This window comes from Macaca nemestrina, chromosome 7 (genome assembly GCF_043159975.1).
Source record: "Macaca nemestrina isolate mMacNem1 chromosome 7, mMacNem.hap1, whole genome shotgun sequence".
NCBI classification, from domain to species: Eukaryota; Metazoa; Chordata; class Mammalia; order Primates; family Cercopithecidae; genus Macaca; species Macaca nemestrina.
Genome location: NC_092131.1, coordinates 10,857,793 through 10,879,109, shown reverse-complemented (window position 1 = coordinate 10,879,109; position 21,317 = coordinate 10,857,793). Strand labels below are relative to the sequence as shown.

General features: G+C 48.1%; 1 long non-coding RNA gene across 3 annotated transcripts in view; it reads right to left on the bottom strand.

Annotated features, from left to right (window-relative positions):
- Window positions 1–6,002, bottom strand: part of LOC105467445 (uncharacterized) — a 37,261-nt gene extending 31,259 nt beyond the window's left edge. The window contains exons 1-2 of one of the 3 annotated variants that reach the window (XR_011625568.1): window positions 5,769–6,002; window positions 320–436 (exon numbers count right to left, since the gene is read on the bottom strand). This is a non-coding gene — a long non-coding RNA (uncharacterized lncRNA). Of the gene's footprint in view, window positions 1–319; window positions 437–2,456; window positions 2,531–5,768 lie in introns of those variants that run through there. The other 2 variants (XR_011625569.1, XR_011625567.1) reach the window with 2 other exon arrangements.
- Between the last annotated feature and the right edge of the window lie 15,315 nt (window positions 6,003–21,317).

Here is a 21,317-nt window from a genome sequence, read left to right as displayed (position 1 = left end):
TGTGCAGGATACTCCCACAACAGAACCCTTCCTGGGTCTTCCTAGAACAGCTCTCCTGTTTTCATAAAAAGGGTTATTGCAGTTTCCTTAACCTCAGTCAGAAAGGCTCTTTATTCCTTTCTACACCTGTTCCAAATTTCAATTACACAAAATATCTTTAGCACAGAGTTCAACCAGATTCCTTAGGAGGAGGAAAAAAAAATGGTGCTTTAAGTATTCATAATGTGTTTGCATTACGGAATAATTTTACATAATTGCTCTGCCTCGTAAATAGTATAAAACATTTACCAGTCGACAGTGGGAGCAACCGTGAACTTACCTTCTCCCACGGAGGATTCGCTGGTGGGAACAGGCCGTGACATCAGCAATCTTTTCAACTCGTCATGTACCTTTGTCTGTTTCCACAGACAAGTACAACTAGTGGTCATTTCTCAGCCTGTGAAAATTACGCCAGCTTATTGGTTTATATTTAATTCCCTCATTCTCTTTCTTACTTGCCACCCATGAATTAAACACTCCCGAGGTGCCAGAGACTGAAGATACAGAACCTGTTAATACAGTTACCCTCTGCTGATGGCTCACTGTGTGCCGGCACTGTCCTGGGCATTTCACGTGCGTCTTCCCATTTAATTCTCAGAGTCACCCTAGGGGATAGGTACTATGATTTTATTCTCATTTTACAGAAGAAGGAACTGAGGCTTGTCGGGTTTTTAAAAAATTGCATAAGGCCACAGAGCTAGCAAAGAACACAGCTGGAGATTCGAACCCAGGCAGCATGGCCAAGGGCTGGCCCCCTTGCCGAGACAACCCAACAAATGTCACCCCCAATTTCTCTTTATTCCCCTCTCCAGCTCCCCAAGCCGCAGATGGTTGACTGACTGGAAAGATCTGTGCCCTCTAGTCACTTAGATGTGAGAAAGAGCAGAATCAACATTTGTTGGTGGTTGTTCGAGTTTTATGAATTGAATTATGTCCCCCAGATACCTCAGAATGTGCCTTTATTTGGAGATTGGCTTTTTACAGAGGAAATCATGTTAAAATGAAGTTATTAGAGGGGCCTCTAATCCAATATGGCTGGTGTCCTGGTAAAAAGGGGAAATTTGGGCATGGACACACAGAGGGAGGAGGATGTGAAGATAAGAAGAGAATTTAGTCATTGATAAGCCAAGGAACACCTGAGACTACCAGAAGCTAGGAGAGCAGAGTGCAAGATTCTTCCTCAAATTGCTCAAAAGGAACCAACCCTGCCGACACCTTGATTTTAGACATCTGGGCTCCAGAACTGGGAGGCAATGCATTTTGGTTGCTTAAGCTGCTCAGCATGTGGTGCTGTGTGCTGGCAGCCCTGGCAGACTAATACGTACAGGAGAGTGCCCTTTCTCAATCTCACCCAGGGTAGACGTGTCTTCCCCATGGTGGCTCCGCTCTGAGCAGTCTAAGGTCACCAGACACCCACCACGGCCCTCTGCAGATGGCTGTGCAGGGTCCAACTACTAACTCAGTGGTAACACGCCCAGCTCACTTTCCTCTGTGGCCCATGTAAAACACACTCCTCCCTTTGCCTGAATAACTACCTACTCTCCCTGCATCCAAGCCCTTCTTCTCCTCCTTACCTTCTGCCCTCAGTCACCTCCCCTCAGAGGCTGAGGCCCTGTCTACACTGGTCCCCTCCCCGCAGGGGCTCAGGCTGTGTCCACACCGGTGCCCTCCCCGCAGGGGCTCAGGCTGTGTCCACACCGGTGCCCTCCCCGCAGGGGCTCAGGCTGTGTCCACACCGGTGCCCTCCCCGCAGGGGCTCAGGCTGTGTCCACACCGGTGCCCTCCCCGCAGGGGCTCAGGCTGTGTCCACACCGGTGCCCTCCCCGCAGGGGCTCAGGCTGTGTCCACACCGGTGCCCTCCCCGCAGGGGCTCAGGCTGTGTCCACACCGGTGCCCTCCCCGCAGGGGCTCAGGCTGTGTCCACACCGGTGCCCTCCCCGCAGGGGCTCAGGCTGTGTCCACACCGGTGCCCTCCCCGCAGGGGCTCAGGCTGTGTCCACACCGGTGCCCTCCCCGCAGGGGCTCAGGCTGTGTCCACACCGGTGCCCTCCCCGCAGGGGCTCAGGCTGTGTCCACACCGGTGCCCTCCCCGCAGGGGCTCAGGCTGTGTCCACACCGGTGCCCTCCCCGCAGGGGCTCAGGCTGTGTCCACACCGGTGCCCTCCCCGCAGGGGCTCAGGCTGTGTCCATACCGGTCCCCTCCCCGCAGGGGCTCAGGCTGTGTCCATACCGGTCCCCTCCCCGCAGGGCTCAGGCTGTGTCCATACTGGTCCCCTCCCCGCAGGGCTCAGGCTGTCTCCACACTGGTCCCCTCCCCCCAGGGGCTCAGGCTGTCTCCACACTGGTCCCCTCCCCCCAGGGGCTCAGGCTGTGTTCACACTAGTCCCCTCCCCCAGGGGCTCAGACTGTGTCCATACCGGTCCTCTTCCCTCAGAGGCTCAGTCTGGGTCACACCGGTCCCCTTCCCTCAGGGGCGCAGGCTCTGTCCAAGCTCTCCCCGGCCAGCTCTGGTCATCTGTACTCTAGGGTGTTATGTATCCTGGTTTGTAACCATTTTCTTTATCCTTCTTACTCTACGTGCGTGTCTTCAACAGGAACTGCAGGACAGAGCGACTTTATCAGGCTCACTGCTCTTTCCCAGTGCCCAGGACATAGTCAGCATTAGCCTCCTGCCCCTGAAATCTCTGGATTGGGACCTCTGTGATCACTTTGGGGTCTCAGCGGCCAGACCAAGGACTCAGTCCCTACCGTAATACAATTGAAGTCTGTAACCAGGCCGGGAGTGGTGGCTCTCGCCTGTAATCCCAGCATTTTGGGAGACTGAGGAGGGTGGATCACCTGATGTCAGGAGTTTGAGACCAGCCTGGCCAACATGGTGAAACCCCATCTCTACTAAAAATATGTCGTGGCGGGCGTCTGTAATCCCAGCTGCTTGGGAGGCTGAGGCAGGAGAATCGCTTGAACTCAGGAGTCGGAGGTGGCAGTGCGCCGAAATCACGCCATTGCACTCCAACCTGAGCAACAAGAGCAAGACTCCATCTTAAAAAATAATAATAAATAAAAGAAATCTGTGACCTCTGAAGGCTCACTTGTTGCCGAGGTGAGGAACGGCAGCCGGGGGGCCACCATGATTTTAATGTCTGAAGCCTCCCTGGAGCTGCCGGATGACCTCCTGGGGACGGCTGGTGCGGGAGGGGGCCTGACAAAAGGAGCTGGGCTGGCTGGGGACACATTTGCATGAGAACTAGACTTCAGTGGAGAGGAGCAGGGGGAGCAGTTGGTCAATTGGAGGTCTGGGATTTGTCTTTAGCAAATTTTCTGTGATTTCCCCAAACACTTGAAATTAATTAGTGGACTGGAGCCTCCATGAACCGCTCTCTCTGCTGGAATCTCACCCCTGCCAGGGCTGAGCTTGGCGCAGGATTCCGCACACAGCCCTGGATGTTCCGCGCATCGGCTTCCTCCCCACTGCACCACTGCTTGGGTGCGAGAGCCTCACATGCAAGTCTTCATGCATTTGCGCACCTGCCCAAGTATCGAGGCTGGGCCCGTGGATTCTGGGGCTCTTGTCCTACGGGGGTCAGAGAGCAAGGCCATGCCTCCTTGGGAGCAGCTAGTCTCACTGTCATTTGTCCCACAGAGAGGCCCACCCTTGGACAGGAAATTCAGGCTGGGAGGGGACTTTCTGTCTCTGGGTCTCATGGGATGTGGGACCTGGACTTGGAGGTGGCTCCCATGGTGTGGCTTGCGTGGCCCCTGGGCTGGAGAGTGGGAGCAGCGTTCAGCAGGGTCTGTGGCCTCTGGGTCCCCCTGTCCAGAAGCAGAAAGTCCTGTCTGCTTTGTCAGGCTTGAGGTTTCCCTGATGAATGTAAAGATATACAAGCCTGGTCTTGGCTGTGTCAGAGAGAATCAGGGCAGGGGCTCCTCCCTGAGGCCAGAGGGCAGTGTTAGCAGCCACTACCATGGGGGAAAGGCTCTTCCCGGACAAAAGTGGCTTCCTTAGGGCTATTGGCGGCCACCCCTGTGACAAAGTGGCTTTATAGGAGGCCCAGAGAGGCAGGAGACTGGGACTTCTCAGTAACACCAACACACTCATGGGGTGTGTGTGTGTAAGTTTCTCCATGGGTGTGCGTGGGGCTCAAAGTCAGTATTAGTAAAGATTTTTACAAAATCATTTTATATTTTTTTTGAATAGGTTATGATTTATTTTTTAAAATAGGTCAAAGTTCAACATTTAAAAAATAGGAAAGGCCTGAGTGATGTCTCACATATGTAATCCTAGCACTTTGGGAGGTAGAGGGGGAGGATCACTTGAGCCCAGGAGTTTGAAACCGGCCTGGGCAAGATGGTGAGACGCCATCTCTATAAAAAAATTAAAAAAAAAAATTACCCCATTAAAAAAAAAATTAGCCAAGCGCAGTGGTGCCTGCCTGTAGTCTCAGCTACTCAGGAGGCTGAGGTGGGAGGATTGCTCGAGCATAGGAGGTCGAGGCTGCAGTGAGCCATGTCCATACCACTGCACTTCAGCCTGGGTAACAAAGTGAGACTGTGTCTCAAAAAAAGTAAATAAATAGGTCGGGCACGGTGGTTCATGCTTGTAATCCCAGTGCTTTGGGAGGGTGAGGTGGGTGGATCACCTGAGGTCAGGAGTTTGAGACCAGCCTGGCCAACACAGTGAAACCCCGTCTCTACTAAAAATACAAAAAAATTAGTCGGGCGTGGTGGTGGGCACCTGTAATCCCAGCATCTCGGGAGACTGAGGCAGGTGAATTGCTTGAACCTGGGAGGCAGAGGTGGCAGTGAGCTAAGATCACACCACTGCACTCCAGCCTGGACAACAGAGCAAGACTCTGTCTCAAAAAAACAAAAACAAATAAAAAAACCACAAAACCATTTACAACTGCTTCAGAAAAAAGTGAAATACTTAGGTATACACTTAACAAACTAAATACAGGATTGGTATATTGAAACTCAAAGACCTAAACAACAACAACAACAATTGTGCCACTGCACTCCAGCCTGAGAGACAGCAAGACTCCGTCTCAAAAAAAAAAAAAGAAAAAAGAAAATTAGCCAGGCGTGGTGGCACGTACCTGTTATCTCAGCTACTTGGGAGGCTGAGGCAGGAGAATTGAGCCCGGGAGGTGGAGGTTGCAATGAGCCAAGATTGTGCCATTGCACTTCAACCTGGGTAACAGAGCGAGACTCCATCTCAAATAAATAAATAAATAAATAAATAAGCAAAATAAATAAATAGAAATAATAGCAGTGAAAATTGTCCTATCTACTCCCGTGCCTCAGCCATTCCTCCTCTGCCTAAAGACAACCAATGTCACCAGCTGCCTGTGTGTCTTATCAGAGACATTTCACAAATATTCAAAATTCAGTATTCACAAATATTCAATCACAAATATATCCCCTTCTGCCCAATGGTAGTATTCTGTGCATTCTGTTCTGTGTAGTAATTTCTTCATTTCATATTTTGAAATTGTTTCATATTGATACATTCTCTTTTGAAATATATCAATGCCTTCTCTTTGTGATTAAAATATATTCTATGATAGATGTGATATAATTAATAAGTTCCCTTTGATAGACATTTAGGCTATTTGTAATCTTTTGCCATTGTACAGTGGGCATTTAATGGAAGAGTGACCTTATTTTGTTGTCCCAGGTTGAGGCAGCTTGGATATGCTATTTATATCTAAGACAGAGACAGGAAAACTCACTCAATATTCCATTCATCTTCCCACATTTCTCAGCTTCCTTGCAGGTAGGTTGGATCCTGTGGTCAGTTCTAGCCCATGGACTGTGAGAAGAAATGATGTCTGAGACTTCTGGGCAAGGGTAGTGGAAAGTCCATGTGAGATTCTCTAATCTCTCTTCCTCTACCATGGCAACTAAAGAGGCAGAATCTTCCAGATGGTGAAACTGTTCAGTGGTGCAGCATCTGTCAGCCTGGATCCCTGAGGGACGCTATGGAGCAGAGTCTCCTGCAGATTCACAATGGACATTGTGATGTTTAGCAGGAGCAAAAGTAAACTCCATTGTGTTAAGTCACTAGATATTTAGGTTGCTTACTTCAACTGGTCTATCTAGGCCAGTCAGAAGCAATACATAGATATTTGTGACTTGAATTTAATAAGTGACTTTTAAATGAATAGTTTATTAAGAAATTTCCTGGAGAGGCTTCATGAAACTTGTTGAGGTGCAGAGGCAGACAGGAATTCTTAGAAGAGCCACCTTGGATATCTTCATCTTTCCTCTCACCCCAGATGGTGTGTGATCCCTGAATTACCTCTCATCATTGGACCTCTTGTTCCCAGCATGTTCACTGAGAGCACCTTGGCTCTCTGCATCTCACGTCTCCTCTTCACCCTCCTTTTGATCACAGTTAAGCTCTTGGGAGCCCTTGCAAAGATCAGTTATTTAAAACCAAAATCACAGGAAGATGCATATGATAGGGAAAACCTAGAAATAATGTAAATGCCTGACCATAAGAGATAGATTCAGTAATTTATGACATATTCATAAATTGAAACACCCTTTAAATGATGTGGAAAAAAAAGGATAAATGAAAATGTCCATGCTATTTTATTGAGAAAAGAAGCAGATTACAAACTAGTGTTTAAAACTTAAAAGATGTAGATTTGCACATAAAAAACATGTGCTATAGAAATGTGTAAATGTTGCCCCTTGAGTCTGCTCCAATTTTGCTAAAATAAAGTCTTTGATTTCAGAGTTCTCTCTTCTACCCTTGCAGCTTGAATTCCTATCAATGTGCTGAGAGCTCCCAAATCTAGATTCCTTCCCAAGATTTCAGCATTTTCCAAATGGTCAGTTTATCACTGCCTTCTAAAACCTGCTCTTTGTGTTGCTGTTGTAGTCAGTAGTTCTACTATTCTACCAGAAACCTGGGAAGCACTTAGGATTTCTCTCTCCACTTTACAAATCCAGCTAGTTAACACATTTCTGTTGATTATTGCTTTCTAACATCCCTTAAACCTGTTTACTTCTCCTGATCTCTTTCAGCATTTTCTCTTGGGCTGTATTATTTCAAAGGTGGGAGTTTGCAGCAGACGCTTCTCTCATCACCTTGCTTCCATTATCTCATTACCTTGCTTCCTCTTTGCTTGCACACACTGAAGCCAGAGCAGTCTTTCTACCATGCAGACCTGGCTATGTCGTTCCCAACTTCTCATTCCATCCATCCAACTCCCCCAAACATCCCCCTATCCATCCACCCATAACATCCAACTATTTATCCACCTACACATGCATCTATTCATCCCCCAATCTATCTACCCACCCATTCCCTATCCATCTACATAGCCATCCATCCATCCATCCATCCATCCATCCATCCATCCATCCATTACCCTTACCATCCACCTATCCTTCTAACTATCCCTCCATCTGTCCATCCACCTATCCAACCAACTATCCTTCCACCTATCCATCCATCTACCCATCCTCCCATTCATGTATCCATCCATCCATCCATCCATCCATCCATCCATCCATCCATCCCCCTATCCATCCACCCATCCATCCAACTATCCCTTCACCTATTCATCTATCATTCCCCCATCCATTGACCTATCCATTCCCAATCCATCCATCTACCTAACCATCCTTCATCCCTCTACCTTTCTATTCCCCATCCATCTACCTATCCATTCACCCATCCATCCAGCTATCCATTCCTCCATCCGTCTACCTATCCATCCATTCATCCATCCAGCTATCCATCTATCCAATAAAATCCAACAGCACTCCATTATGCATCCATGTGACTTGGGTATAAAAATATTTTTCTTCATTGGGACAAGCAACGATTCCAGAGGTCCTACACAGGAAATTAAAGACAACAAAATGAAACAAAGCAAAGCACAGCAAAACAGAACAGTAGGTGATTCTATCTTCCTTTCTGAATGCTTCCTATTTTGTGGCCTTGAGTTAATTTTTCATGATGGTATATCTCACCTGCCTCTCCACCCTCCTCCCAGTTGCTGGCTCTTTGCTTGGGGTGAAAATGCCATTATTTTCACTGGAGACCAATGAGAAATTCACTCTTGGGGTACCTTTGTGAAATGTCTCTGTGACAGCCTCCGCTTAGCAAATGGGACCATCTCTCAAAGTGCTCATGGAAATATTTGTACAAACACACAGAGAAAGAATTATTTCATTCTGGAGTTTATGTTTCCTTGATCTTGATGAAGTTAAAGGAAGAAAGGATGAAACAAATCATGAAGATGGAAGATGAGGTCAGGAAGAAAAGCTTTATTTTATTTTAAGCCCGCAAGAAGAAATTTACAAACATTTGGATTTCTTTTTTTCTTTTCTGTTTTTTTTCTTTACCAGAATAGGCCTTTGTCCATGTGTTGTTCACTTAGGAGCTTATTTATTATTTATTTATTTTAATGATGGAAACTCCCATCCAAGGAGGCGCGGAGCCCTAATGAGAACTCGCAGCATCCGGAGCGCTTCCAGCATTCCGCCCTCAGCCCCGCGCGTCCTGAGGCTTACTGGCATGCATATGCCTCATTACGGACACATGCCCTGTCATGTGTTATTCCTCACTTAGTGACAATTTGTCACTGTCACCCTTGACATGTCATTCCTCGGCAGACGGATTTGACTCTGGTGCCAAGTCTGACACTTGGATGAGAGACAGTTGTAATCTGAATTGAAATAACGGGTCGAGAGTGGCTAATTTCACTCTGACATAATTCTAATACCACGTAAAGAGAGAGAAGTGCAGTATTTAAAGGGGAGTTTTTTTTTTTTTTTTTTTTTTTAAAGAAAGCTTTGGCTGCCCCCTCCCCTTGCTCTGAGTCTGAGTATTCAATTATTCTTTAGGATAATGCTTTTATTTTTGAAGGATTAAGTCTTGGATTTTAATACCATGCATTTTCAATTAAGTGCACTAAGATCCATGGATATAACTATTACTTAAACTGTAAGTAATGGTTGCATGTAAAAATTAGGAAACATTGTGCTTTAGATAAATTACATTCAAATTAGTTCTTATTATAAATGGGCTAGAAAATGGATTTTTTAGCCCTGGCTGGCCAAAGAGCCAACATTTGTATCTACTTCATTTGTTTAAATATATTTCAAGCCAGATTGAAATCCATACGGCCTGACATTAATTGAGTGCTGCCACATCAACGTATTCAAGTTTCATAAACCACTGAAGAGTGAGTTTTTACTGGCTTGAATTAGAAATATTCAAACCCTCTTATGCTAAAATGGTATTGTTTATGTAGCAATTCTTTAAGCCATCATTAAGTAGTATAACTCTTAATAAAATGCATTTAAACAGACCATATGCAGAGTACGGCTGTGTTTTTAAGAAACTGCATTTTTTTTTTTTTTTTTTTTTACTAAATAGATGATTACATCTTTTTTCTTGTGGGGAGAGATTCTTTTGTACAATATTTTTCAGTAAATACTGCTTTCCTTTTACAAAGAGATGAGACAGATGCAAGATTACTGTCGATTCTTCCTCTCTTCTCTCCACCCCCCTTCTTTTTTGGGAGGTGGGAGGAGACAAAGGGGGGACCATTTCAATATTTGTCCTGGGAGAGAGGGTGGTAGTGGGCAAATGTGTGGGCAATTCCTTGCAAGGAGTCACCATGATACTTGGTTTTATTTTAATGAAGCCAGAATCAATGTGCTCAATTCCAGTGAGAATTATAAACAGTGTGTCATTCAGAATTCCTGAGTTATGACCGAGATGTTCTCTCCTGTGGGTGGGCCTCATGAGAGATGTGGAGTCCTCATCAGGGGGTTGCCTGGTGATTATGGAATAAGCAGGGGACTTACAGAGACTCAGCGTTCAGGGGAACCAGGCCACCACATCCCAGACGTGAGTACCTGTGCAAAATGCATTCATTCCTCCATCTTGGACGAGTTTACTGAGCACCTGTGACGTGCCAGGCACTAGGGGTGCTGCAGCGGAAGAGCTAAGCATTGACGGGTGTTTGTTTGTTTGTTTGTTTGTCTTTTGAGACGGAGTTTCTCTCTTGTTGCCCAGGCTGGAGTGCAATGGCGCGATCTCAGCTCACTGCAACCTCTGCCTCCCAGGTACAAGCGATTCTCCTGTCTCAGCCTCCTAAGTAGCTCGGATTGCAAGCATGCGCCACCATGCCTGGCTAATGTTTTTGTACTTAGTAGAGACGGGGTTTCACCATGTTAGTCAGGCTGATCGCGAACTCCTGACCTCAGGTGATCCACCCGCTTCAGCCTCCCAAAGTGTTGGGATAACGGGAGTGCGCCACAGCCTGGGTGGTGGGTGCGCCGACAGGTTTGACGGTTTTTGACAGGGATGCAACTGGAGAAGGGTGCTGGGGAAATGCAGGCACGATGGGGGCTTGTCCAAGCGGGAGGGAAGGATGGCCTTCCCAGAACACCACATCTAGGCAGAGGTTGAAACCACAGGGAGGAGCAGACAAGTGGTTTGAAAGCAGCGGTCAGGGCCCAGCATTGTCTGGGGGACGCTGGAACAGTAGGAGAGCTGGTGTTCAGAGTGCACAGGGAAGTGGAGGAACTTGACAAGTCAGGGGCCCAAACATTCAGGTGAAGTCCCTCCACATCCACTGACCGCTAGGCTGTGACGGCTTTGCCTCAGCCTGTGCTTGACCATGCATCACTGAGCTTGAGCCACCTTCTACAAAAATGCAGCTTTGGCCGGGCGCGGTGGCTCAAGCCTGTAATCCCAGCACTTTGGGAGGCCGAGGCGGGTGGATCACGAGGTCAGGAGATCGAGACTATCCTGGCTAACACGGTGAAACCCCGTCTCTACTAAAAATACAAAAAATTAGCTGGGCGTGGTGGCGGGCGCCTGTAGTCCCAGCTACTTGGGAGGCTGAGGCGGGAGAATGGCGTGAACCCGGGAGGCGGAGCTTGTAGTGAGCCGAGATCACGCCACTGCACTCCAGCCTGGGAGACACAGTGAGACTCCATCTCAAAAAAAAAAAAAAAAAAGCAGCTTTGAGTGTCACTGCTATATAATCATCCCTGTTTAATGTTGTGTGTTGGGCTTCTGTAAGGAGGCAGTGTCTCTGGAAGAGGTTGGAATCACCTGCATAGAAAAGACCTTCTGACAGCCGAGGAAACTCCCTCTGGCATGCTGAGTGCGATGGTCCTGGTTAGAGTTCAGTCCCGTTAGCTTACCTTTCTTTATTCATTCCTCACTCATTCATGCATTCAATACATGGTTTGTGTCAGTGCTGCGCCATGCTCTGGACAAACTGGCAAAACTCATCTCTATCTCAGCCCTCCTGGAGGTTATGGCTTAGCAGGGATGGGGGACAGGATCATGAGAAATGCAGGTGCCATGAGCACAGACTCCTGCAGGAACTGGCATGAAGACATCGCCTGAGGATGGACAGGAGCCACCAGACAAGGTGGGATGAGGGCTGGGCATAAGAGGGAGGGCATCTGCCAGGTTCTGGAAAGGAAAGAGACCCCAGCAGTCTAGGATCTGGAAGATGGGGTTCCAACCTGAGCTTCAACAGGTGACGACTTAGGTCTCGGGTGAGTCAGCTGATGCCGGGGCATCAGTTTCCTTACCTGTAAATGTTGACAGTAATCATGGTGAGCACTGAATGGGATGACACTGATGAAAGTCTGGGACATGGCAGGGCTCAACAAGGGTCAGGTGAATCTGAATCTAGCACTGTTTCCTGCGTATTTAAAGTAACACATCTGTAATCCCAGCACTTTGGGGTGGCCAAGGCAGGCGGATTACTTGAGGTCAGAATTCGAGACCAGACTGGCCAACATGGCAAAACCCTGTCTCTACTAAAAATACAAAAATTAGCTGGGCATGGTGGTGCACATCTGTAATCCTAGCTACTGGGGAGGCTGAGGCAAGAGAATTACTTGAACCCAGGAGGTGGAGGTTGCAGTGAGCCAAGATCATGCCACTACACTCCAGCCTGGGTAACAGAGCAAGACTCTGTCTCAAAAGCAAAAAAAAAAAAAAAAAAAGTAAGACGTGCAGTTGCATGATAGAGCAATGCCTATTGACTGTCAGCATTACCCGTGGCTGCTACTCTCAGCAGCCCTAAGCCACACGTCATTATCCCCATTCGATGGGTGAGGAAACTGAGGTTCAGGGAGGGGAGGCACCTTGCTCCTGGACACCTCAGCTGGGGAGGAGGGCAGTGAGGATCATTCTCAGGAATCTCTGACCTCCATGGGCTCTTGCTCTGTGTATCCTCAGGAGCTATGGTCTGCCCCAGACGTGCTTAACTGGGGGTCATTCTGCTGGCAATGTCTGGAGAAATGTTTAGTTGTTACAATGCACAGAAAGTCTCTTCACAACAAACAACTAACAGACCCGGAACATCGGTAGTACCAAGGTTGGAAAACCCTGGTCTAGCCGGGAAACACACCCAAACAAATAATTTCAGGTCTCTGCAATGAATGCTGTGTTTGTGGTCATCATAGGCTGTTATGGGAACAGAGTGAGGGAACTTCAATAAGAGCCATAGGGGTGCGTGGAGGTCCCAACCCGAGTTTTCTTCAAGGGAATAAATCTGTAGTGAGGCCTGGAGGACAGAAAGGAGTGAGCAGAAGGACTTTTGGGAAGGGGGTGCAGCTGCAGTAGGGCTCAGGGTGCAAAACAACAAAGGCACATGGATCCTAACCCTAACCCATAGCAACTGGGTATTTCTAGGGATCAAGTCTGAGGAGGCATATGGGGGAGGAAGGTAAGACTGGAGATGCAGATTGAGGTCTTGTATTATACCCTAAGAAGCTTGGATTTTACTCAGAGGGTAATAGGGAGACATTGAAGGGTTGTGAGCAAGGACGGGCCATTGGCAATCAGATTTACATTTTACGTAGAATAGGAGGTGTTGCAAATCTCAGCAGGCTATAGTCAAGGTGAAACAAGGAGATTCTGGAGAAGAAGAAATCCTTGTCCCATTCAGGTTGGGAAGAGCATGTTTGTCTGCCTCCCCCTTGGGCATCTTGGGGACCTTTCTGGCTGACCCCACTTTTATCATAGACCCATTTTCCAGGCAGCTGCTTGAAGTCTTTGGTCCTGTGGGCCTCACTCACTGGAGTCATCATCAGGCTCCTAATGAGTAGAAATGGAAGTGTGGCATGTTGAGGATAAAAATTGATTCTTGGCCACCGAGGGGCTCAGCATCCACTGCTCAGATGGTGGCCACACTGGCCTTCTTCAGGGTGGGAGAGCAATTACATCATACCAATTTAGGCCTTTTTCCAGGGGCTGGCCTGGGAGTCACTTTGCCACTCTGGTTTTTAAGCCCGGGGTTAATTGGGGACTGCTGTATGTTGAACAGGGAGCCTCTGAGATGAAGCGTGTGCGCTCTCTGTTGTTCAATAGTCCATTAGGCAGGGACTTTAGAGTCGAAATGGTCACACGAATCTCCGGAGAGAAAACTCATTAATGGGACAGTAAGTTCCAATTAGTGGCATGGCCCAAAAGGACCAAGGTGCAAAAAAACTTGGTCCTCAGCTCCTCTCCCAAAGGGGCTCCATTATCCAGCTGCCTGCTCTGTGCCTCACAAACACGGTCACAAACAACACAAATATTTGCTCAGAAAATCCATCTTTGTCATCCACGTTGTCAACTGGAAGGCAAAAAACCCTTCCAACCATTGAGAGAAAATAAAAAAGGCCACTGGCTTTCACGAAGCAATTTCCTCTGTCGGCAAGGAAAGGAAAAGCCATTTAGGTGTGGCCCAGAACCGGGGAACGAACTCTGTGTGAGCGTGTGAAGCTGCGGGATTCCAGTTTTGGAATAAAGTGCCTCACCTAAAGCGTCCACTCTTCAGCGACTGCCGCTCTTTGTTCTGCTCGGGCACCCCGAGGAAGCCCCCATGGGAAGGCTCTGTGACTCCATTCCCCGTGAGCGGCTACAGCAGAGAGGCGGCATGGAGCATGTTTGCCTTGGCCAAGGATGAAGATATTTCTCCTTGGGTGGTGGAGCACGGGCTTTAACTTCAGAAAGACCCGATTTCTAGCTTTCCCCGTAGCACTGAAGAATCAATTAACTGTTCCGAGTCTCCATGTGGCCATCTTCAGAATAAGGACACTGATGCAGTAAAGTTCTTGGTATATGTGCAGGTGTTGATACACACTGGCCCCCCAAGAGTGTGCTGCGGCGAAGGCGATGTGTAAACTGACGTTTTTCATTCGTTTTCCCATTCGTTCCATTGTCCCAAGAGCCTGCGGTGTAGGCAGGGTAAGTGTTTTTATTCTCATTTTAGAGATGATGGAAGTGAGGCCCAGCAGGGGCCGCTGGTTTACTGAAGCCTTGACCTTCAGCCTTCTTTTCATGACATCGCAAGGCCACCATGGTGGCTTTTGCCAGGCTCTGCAGCCCACATTGATTCTGATGCAATGTGGGCTCCTGAGGGAATCCATCAACCCTTGCCTCATAGCTGTGACAGGTTTTAGGAGGCCTGCCTTCGGAAAGTTCCAAGTAGAGAGAGAAGCAGAACCCAAACGAGAGATGCTGAACTGAACAAAACTGCCTGTGATGCAGGGTTAAGGGCGGAGGCTTTGGGCTCAGACGGACGGGGTTTCGGTCCTGTACCCACTTCCTGGGCTGTTATGGGTCTTCTGAGCCTCAGTGGCCTTGTCGGTACCATGGGGACAGCAGGACGTACCCCGTTGGGCTGCTGAGAGGTCTAAACAAGTTCACACTCTGCAAAGGGGACACAGGATGGAGCTGAAATGGCCCCTGTTGTTCCTTTTCTGTTTGTTTGCAAAGAGTGGCTCAGAGGATCAGACACCGGGAGTCCCTTCCTCAGGGAGGTCCCTTTCATCCACACTAGGCCACCTCCCAGCTCCCTTCTCCCTCGTCACCCTGTTCGTTTCCTTCAGAGCATTCATCACAATCCACATTTCCTTGATTATTTACTTATTCACTACAAACTTTGGTCTCCCCCCACTGGACTGTAAACTCTGTGAGGGCAGAGGCTTTGTGTGTTTCATTCTCTGCTGAGCCCCCGAAGCTTAAAGCACTGTTTGTCCCTAGCACCTGCTCAATGACTGGTTGACTGCACCAATGAGCTGGCATTCTTGCCCACATGTTCTTCTGGGCTACTCAAGCTGATCTCTGCTTTCTTTCCATAGCCAGTGGCCACACCCTCTAGGCAGCCCTTCTCCCATCTCCTCCTCAGCAGAAGGGCCTGCTGATGCTGACCAGATTCCAGAATTGGGAAGCCTGGGTTCAAATCCCAGCTCTGCTGTGTGGCATCCTCTGTAAGCCTCTTTCTCCCTGTTTTTCAAACTAGGAGGCTAGACTTTCTGATCCCTAAGGTCTCACGCTAGGCCTGACCATCTGTTCTACTGGAGAACGTTTGGGTGTAGGTTAAAACTGGGCAACATGTTAAAATCCATTTTCTCATGTTCAAAGGGCAGAGGTCTCTCAGCTGCAAATCTGACAAATTCTGAGACAAGAAATTAGGGGCTGTGTACTCCCTGGAGCAAATGCCTGTTTCAGTGGGTGCGTGTGCTTCTTGTGCATTAGATGCTATGATAAAGCCATTTCTTTGCATATTTTAACTTGACTGTCTCTGTCGCACAGCCATGATAATGGACAGTGAATATTACCGTGACATTCTGAAATTATGTTTAGCGATGCAGCAGAAAAAGAAAATTAATTTCATTCATTGACAAGCTTGTCAATTTACTCGTATTGACTTTTTGATGCTTCTACCACAGATGGCAAAGTTCATATACTATAAAATACATCATTATTAATATTGCCTTGAGTCATCCTAAGTCTTTGGGAGCTGAGAGATAGGGGGCTATTTCTTCAAATCAGATAAGTATTAAAGAATATATGATCGTGTGTGTTCATATTTATACTTTATATTAAAAACACCAACGGCATCTTGAATAAGTCATCTTTGACTGGCTTCATTCCCCCACATCCAATCAGTTGTGAGTCCTGCCAATTCTATTCCATCATATTTTTCAGTTCCATCCCCCTCTTTCTATCACTGCTACCTCTGCCCTGGTTTAGGCTGTCATTACTCGATGACCGGATGATTCCAACAGTTTCCCAGGAGGGCTTCTTGCCTCCAGTTTCTCTCCTTCTCCAATCTATCTTTCATCTTACCTTCACGGCAATGATGGTGCCACTTTTCCACTCTAAAGCCTTCTGTGGCTCCCTTCAGATTAAAGTTCATCATCCAAGGGCCACTGTGGTCTGTCCTTTGCCTATAACCTCATCCTCCCTCCCCATTTGGAACGTGTGGGTCCACCCAGAGCTCTGCTTCTGCACCTGAATCTTGTTCGGGAACTGGTTAAAGAGAGATTCCTGTGTTTCTTTGTAACTCCTGATTCCAGAAGGGCCTGGGAAAAGGGTTAAGGGCGGAGGCTTTGGGCTCAGATGGACGGGGTGTGGGTCCTGTACCCACTTCCTGGGCTGTTATGGGTCTTCTGAGCCTCAGTGGCCTTGTCAGTACCATGGAGACAGCAGGTTCTGTAATGGTGGAACTGTGACTCTAATCTAAGCCTCAATTAAAGTGGTTGTTTCTGGTTTTTTTTTTCCTTTTTTTTTTTTTTTTTTTAAAGGGAATTTCTAAACAGCCAATGTTAGAAATTCAGCCAATGTGTTGAAGATCTGATCTGGTCAAACCCAACCAGTCCTTGCCTCTCATCCATTCCTTCAGACCTGCCAGTGCCACTACCTCTCTGGCCCATCTCTCCATGTCCCAGCTGAAATACCCCCTCTACCATAAGAGGCTCTGACCAGCCCAGCTAAAAGAGGACCTCTTCCTTCTCTGAGCTCCCACAACCCTTACAATCTTATTGGATTACACTTTTCATCATTACCAGGATTCCCCTGGCTTCCATTAACTCGGGGGGTCCTCAACCCCTGGGCCATGGACTGGTACTGGTGGATGCCCTGTTAAGAACCGGGCTGCACAGCAGGAAGTGAGCGGCAGTGGATTAACGCCTGAGCTTCACCTCCTGTCAGATCAGCGGCGGCAGAAGATTCTCATAGGAGCTGGCCAGGTGCGGTGGCTCATGCCTGTACCCCCAGCACTTTGCAAGGCTGAGGCAGGCGGATCACAAGGTCAGGGATTTGAGACCAGTCTGGCCAACATAGTGAAACCCTGTCCCTACTAAAAACACAAAAAATTAGCCAGGTGAGGTGGCAGGTGCCTGTAATCCCAGATACTGGAGAGGCTGAGGCAGGACAATCGCTTGAACCTGGGAGGCAGAGGTTCCAGTGGGCCGAGATGCACCATTGCACTCCAGCCTGAGTGACAGTGCGAGATTCGATCTCAAAAAAAAAAAAAAAAAAAAAAAAAAAATTTTCCTAGGAGCACAAACCCTATTGTGAACAGTGCATGTGAGGGATCTAGGTTGCATGCTCCTTATAAGAATCTAACTAATGCCTGATAATTTGAGGTGGAACAGCTTCATCCTGAAACCATCCCCTCCCCCATCACCTCACTGGTCCATGGAAAAATTGTCTTGCATGAAACTGTTCCCTGGAGCCAAAAAGGTTGGGCACCACTCTATTCACTGAAACATAAGTGGATCTTCTATCTTTCTGCTGTTTCTTCTGATTTTCCTATCTGTGGCAGAATGGCTAGGACAGTTTGTGTTTCTCCTGTTAATAACAATTCACATTCTTTTGGCACTTTACAGTATTTTCACAATATTTTCCATTGTCTTTATTCACTTGGCTAAGATGGAGCGCCTCCTGTGGGTGAGCTGTGGTGCTGCACCGTGGTGCTGGCACATTGAGAAGCCATTGTCTATTGGGTGAAACCATGGTTCAGCAAATACTTATCATAAAATATAGGCATTTGATGGCTGACAGTGGGATTCCCATGTCCACCATTAAAGTTCCAATGTTTAGCACAGCGCCTGGTGCATAGTGCCCTAATGACAATACGAGTGGCTAACGTGCACTGAGTAATTACTGACAGCAAAGCAAAGTGCCCCAAATTTAAAATGAGTGGACACTTCGGGAATGCCATGAGGCTGCTCTGTCCAGCAGGGCATACAGGGATGAAGAAGTGTGGGTGGAGGGCCAGTAAGATTCCATGATCTGCCCAACCACCCCGTGAGACAGGCAGGTGTCATGAGCCCAGTGCATAAGTCTTTGTGCGGTGTGGCTCATGGAGTGACAGTGGCTAACCAGGAAAGTGGCACCAACAGGCTGAGCACCACATTGGGCTGGGGGACTAAACTGGACTGGACTGGACTGATGGACACTTTTCTTCATCACCAGGATTCCCCTCACTCCCATTAACTGAAATGTGAGCAGATCCTCCTTCTTTCTGCTATTTGGACTAGCTTCCTAGGGGAGCAGGGTAGCTCCCCAGGGCCAGAGAGAAGTCAGAGCCAATCAGAGCAAGGCCCCGTGGGCTTCTCTTCTATAAGGGGGGATTGCAGGAAGCATCAGCCTGGGACTCAGGTGAGGCCCATGGGAGTCCTGAGAACCTTGCCTTCAATTAAACATCTGCCCTTCTTCTCTCTCTGGCCCCAGGATCAGAGCCCAGTGGGCTCCAGCCTCCTACTCCCACACTCACAGAGGGTGTCACAATACCTGGCGTCTGTGGGGCTCCTGTCAGTTTGGAGGAAAATGGCACCTGCAAAAAGTCTCCAAGTGCAGTGCTGAAACATTGAATTGAATCCAGCAAAACTTGGCACCTGGTTTGCTAATAGTGCCACAAAATGTCATAAGAGGAGAAAGTGGCCCTGAATATGGATTCGGAGGACAGGTCATAAAAGCCCCAGTGGGGGTCTAGATACGAGCTGCATGCTGGGTGACTGATGCATGCGACGGCCGTGTCTCTGTCCCTGGTGCTGACCAACCACACTCCTCGGGTGCCGTGCCTTCCCTCTTGGTGTTGGTGACTCCCGACCAGACTTAGCCTGGTGACAGAGTGGCAGTGAAGGAGGGTGAGGACAGGTAGACAACTTGGTAGAGGTTGCCGGAGCAGCCTAGCCATACAAAATTGTGAGGCAGAGAAAACTGCCTCAATTGCAGTTGTCAAGAAAGTTTTTAGTTTTCTCTCCAGGAATTAAGGAGAAATGTATTTCCCTGGGTCACTCACATGCACGGTATGTTGGAATTTTAATCTTGACTCCCTGAGCTTGGTGCAAGGCCACATCAATCCATCCTTCAAGGCCTAGGCTGAGTCTTTCTAGGAAGCCTTCCCTGGCTTGTCCAGGCAGAGTTGGCCATTCTGTCCTTTATGCCCCCTCCAAACTTCACTTAAATGGCCTGACACTTTGTGCTGTGACAACTCACCTGGCAGGAGCTGAACGTTATTTCTTTCTTTCAAGCACGAACGCTGGGTCCTGAATAGACCAACAACCCAGAAGATGTGTGTTGGGTGAATAACTCCCCCTACTAAATACCGTCCACCTGCCCATGCCCTGATGTCATTTTCTCCCAACCTGCTCTGTCACCTGCCTTGAGATAACAGTCCATGGGTACCCACTCATAACTGCCATGTTGTCTGATGACTCTGACGCATTCATGGAGTTTCTAGGGCCTTACCCCCTAGTCTGACCTTGCAGACCTTGGTCCCCATGCATTGACAGGTGAGCTGGATATAGGCTTCAGCTGAATGCACAGGGCAGCTGAGGCTCGCAGAGAGGAAGGCAGTTTTCTCAAGCCCCATGGTTCTGTAATGGTGGAACTGTGACTCTAATCTAAGCCTCAATTAAACTGGTTGTTTCTGTTTTTTTTTTTTTTTCCTCCTTTTTTTTTTTTGAAGGGAATTTCTAAACAGCCAATGCTACCTCAACCTTTGATGATGCCAATTCTACTCGGCCGTTGAAAAGTTCTCACTGCCCGTATCTGGCTCTGCCATGCTCTGGCCTCTTGATTCTTTTGCTCTGATCCTCCTATTCCACTATTTTTGTTGTTGTTGTTGTTTTTTTTTTTTTTTTTGAGACAGAGTCTTGTCCTGTCGCCCATACTGGAATGCAATGGCACAATCTCAGCTTACTGCAACCTCCACCTCCCGGGTTCAAGTGATTCTCCTGCCTCAGCCTCCCCAGTAGCTGGGATTATAGGTGTGTGCCACAACGCTTAGCTGATTTTTTGTATCTTTAGTAGAGACAGGGTTTCACCATGTTGGCCAGGCTGGTCTCGAACTCTCAACCTCATGATCCACCCCCGCAAGATGCTGGGATTACAGGCGTGAGCCACTGCACCTGGCCTCCACCAAATCTTTATCACACATTTACTGGGTGCCAGGAACTCACAAGAGCCCTGCACAGTAGATGTTATCATCCCCATTTTATGGATGAAAACCTGAAACTCTGCAAGGATAAGTGGCTTGCACCATGTTGCAGAGTCAGTAGGTGCAGCAGAAAGGATTCAAACCCAGAGCGAGCTAGCTCCTCTGACGCCACGTCCCCCTTGGCCTGAAATCCCTCATTATGGATGTCTGGGGAACATCTGGTCAGGTATCCAGAGCAACGAACCTGTGGGAAGGAGCCCGCCCTGTGATTTATTTTCTCTGAGGTTCCCAGGGTATTTTTTTCCTCCTTTTAAAATGCAGCACTGCCATATTCCCACTTGAGGTCATTAGCCCCAGCATAGGTTAAAAACAAAGTGTTTGTGTCCATCCGTCTAATTGCGCAGAAACCATCAAACCCTCATTACCATCAGCCTAATTATTTTGAAATCTAGCATATTATCATGTTCCACAATTAGGCAGATGATAAGCATTTGCCCCACCTGCCCAGGGAGAGGAAGTAAGCTTGGCATGAGGGAGGTGGAGAGGAGGGGGCCGTGGGCTGCCTTGGGAGGAAGTGAGACGTCTACACTTGCGGGAGCTCACCCACCCGCTTCTGATGATTTCCCGTCCCCCAACTTGCAAAGCCACTAACAAGAGTTTCACCCTAATGAGCAGGGAGGGTGGGACCTGACTGGTTGAAGGGGACAGTGTTACAGAGCTGGAAACTAATTGTCACCATTCAGGTTTCCGGGCATAAGCAAAATGCCTACCTGGATGTCGTGAAACAGACCAGCCTGCAAGGCTTCTACGAACCGTTGTAAACCTCAGCACAAATGCTTCTGCTTGTCTGCTGGCAGGAGTTGTCCCTTCCTGCACTGTGGCCTCCCTGCCTCTGCATGCTGGTGTGTTGGTTTGGTGCTGGAAGGGGACAGTCCTGGGGACTGGAGGAGGACTTTGCATGGCAGTCTGAAATGCACCTCCGAATCAGAAGACAGAATGGAAGAGAGGTTGATGATCGGTTCATTTAATCCCCTTGTTTTATAAACAAGGGGACTCTTC